Below are 2,951 nucleotides of genomic sequence, written 5' to 3'. Positions count from 1 at the left end.
AATGGATACTGAAGAAATCTAGAAGATAATCTATACCTAACTGAAGAACTTATATTTTAGGAAGATGGAAAATGAACAAAAAATGGACAGATTGCTACATATATATATATATATGAATTTCCAAATCTGAATCAATAAGATATTAAAATTCTAAATAAACCAATATCAATCAATGACATTGAAGATATAATTAAAACCCTATCAACAAAGAAAACCCAAGGCCTGATGGATTTTCTGCTGAATTCTATATTAAATGTAGAGAAGAACTAATACCACTACTTCTCAGACTCTTTAATGAAATTGAAATGGAAATTATTTACTCCCAAATTCATTCCAGGAGCCAAGCCCTACCCTGATACAAAAATCAGAGAAGGACCCAACTAAGAAAGAAAACTACAGACAAATCTCCTTAATGAATATAGATACAAAAATCCTCAATATAGTACTACCAAACAGAATGAAGAAATTATCAAGATTACTATACACCATGAGCAAGGAAGATTCATCCCAGTGAGGAAGCAGTGGTTTAAAATACATAAATCAATAAATGTTATACACAGTATTAACAGAGTCAATGACAAAAAACATATGATGATCACAATAGATGCAGAAAATATTTTGACGAAGTCCAACACCCAGTCATGATATAAAATCCTATAGAAAATTATAATAAGTAGACTTTACCTCCATCTCATAAAAACTATCTATAACATAGGAATAGCCAGCATGATATTAAACGCAGAAAAACTGAAAGCATTCATTGTACAATCAGGAACAAGATAAGGATATCCACCGTCATGAATTTTATTTGACATATTTCTGGAAACTTTAGCCAAAGCAATTAGACAAGGTAAAAAATAAAACCAACAATGATAGGAGAAGAAGCTAAATTATCTTATTCAAGGAAAACAGGATACTCTACATAGAAGATCTACAAAACTCCACCAAAATTCCACTTCTAGATTTAATACCCAAATTCAGTAGCATAGCTGGATACAAAGTCTGCCCTCAAAAAATCAATAACCATCTTATACACAAATAACAAATTTACTGAAAGAGAAGTTATGGAAACAACAATTTTCAAAATAGCATCTGAAAAAGTAAAATACGTAGGAATCCATCTAATGAAAGAATTAAATGTCCTGTACACTGAAAAGTACAGTGTTCTAAAAAAGGAGCCCGAAGTGGTTATCAGAAAATTAAAAATATCCCTTGTTCTTGGGTAGGAATAACCAATACAGCAAAAATGGCCATATTTCCAAATTGTTATACAGATTTAATGCAATTCTGATCAAAATTCCAAAACCACATCTCACAGAATTAGAGAAAAAAGAAGCCTAAAATTCATTTGGAACAAGAAGTGAGCTAGAAAAGCAAGTCAATCCTTGGCAACAAAGGTAAGGAAAGGGACATCATAATCACAGACTGGAAATCATATGATAAAACTACTGTGATAAAAACGGTATAGTACTAAAAAAAAAAAAAAAAAAAAAAACCTCAGGATGGATGGTACAGATGAGAAGATACAGAAACAATTCCACACATATTTAGCCACCTTATCTTTGACAAAGATACCAAGCACAATCAGTAAAAGAAAGATAACCTATTTAATAAATGGTGCTGGAATAACTGGCTTTCCACATACCAAAGATTAAAGTTAGACATATCTTTCACCATGTAATACATTAAAATCAAAATGGACCAAAGGTCTAAATACTGAAACAGAAACACTAAATGTGCTCAATATAGAATAGGTAGAATTCCTGAAGACATTGGTATATTCAGACTTTTTAAATAAAACCCCAATCACACAGGAAATTTACAAAGCATCCATGCCTCATTTTATTTAAGAAAAAACTTTTGCACAGCAAGAGAACCTACCAAAAGAGAGAAAATGCAAACCACAGTGTGGGAAATTTTTTTTGTTACTATTTGTTCCTCAGACAAGTGATTACTATATAGAGTATATAAAGAATTTTTTAAAAACCAAACTCCTGAATTCTAAAAACCCAACCCAAAAATGGGCATCTGAGGTAAATACACACTTCCCAGATAAAGAATTACAAACAGCAATCAAATATATGAAAAAAAAAATGTTCAAAACACTGGTCATTCAAGAGATGCAAATTAAAACATTGCTGAATTTCCATCTCATCCCAGAAAGAATGGTTATTATCAAGAAATCAACCAATTACAAATGCTTGTGGGGCTGTGGAGAAAAAGGAACACTTCTCCACTTTGGTGGGAGGGTAGAATGATGCAACTGCTGTGGAAATCACTGTGAAATGTCCTCAAAAATGTAGGAATAGAGGTGCCACTTGACCCAGCTATTCCCCTTCTTGGTATCTTCCCAAAAGAATTAAAAGCATTATAGTACAGTGATATGCATATCCATATTTATAGTGGGCACAGTTTGTAATAATCACATCTTGGAAAGACCCCAAGCTACCATCAACTGGTGAATGGACAAAATGTGTTTTTTAATACGATGAAATTCTACTCTGGCATAAAATAGGGTAGGTTGAGACATTTCTAGGTAAATGGGTACATTTTGAGACCATACTCTTAAGTGAAATAAATTGGATGCACATGTGTAAATGTTGCATTCTTACTCTGAAGTGAGAAAATAAGAGTTTAAATAGCAAGCAAAATATATAGTACCTTCTTTGTATCTTCCTGAAAGAATTAAAAACATCATACCACAGAGATATATGTGCAGCCATATTTATAGCACCACAATTTGTAATAGGTAAATTTTGAGAATAACCCAAATGCTAATCAACTGACATATAGATAAAAAAATGGGGTCTTTTTATGCAATGAAATATTACTCAGCCATAGAGAAGGATAAACATTATATTTTAAAATAATAAATCAGTTTTACATATGTAAATATTGTATTGTCTTCCTGGTGTGAGAAATGGAAAGAGTAATTGAGGTTCAAAATGTAC

At 31.8% G+C, this 2,951-nt stretch overlaps 1 protein-coding gene across 1 annotated transcript in view; it reads right to left on the bottom strand.

The window, feature by feature from the left end:
• Pcdh11x (protocadherin 11 X-linked) overlaps window positions 1-2,951 on the bottom strand; it is a 937,510-nt gene that overhangs the window by 201,845 nt on the left and 732,714 nt on the right. The window lies entirely within an intron of this gene.

The sequence above is a fragment of the Chinchilla lanigera genome, unplaced genomic scaffold, assembly GCF_000276665.1.
Source record: "Chinchilla lanigera isolate Chin_1 unplaced genomic scaffold, ChiLan1.0 scaffold00124, whole genome shotgun sequence".
NCBI classification, from domain to species: domain Eukaryota; kingdom Metazoa; phylum Chordata; class Mammalia; order Rodentia; family Chinchillidae; genus Chinchilla; species Chinchilla lanigera.
The sequence above is the reverse complement of the archived record's forward strand: the minus strand, read 5'-3'. Positions and strand labels throughout refer to the sequence as shown.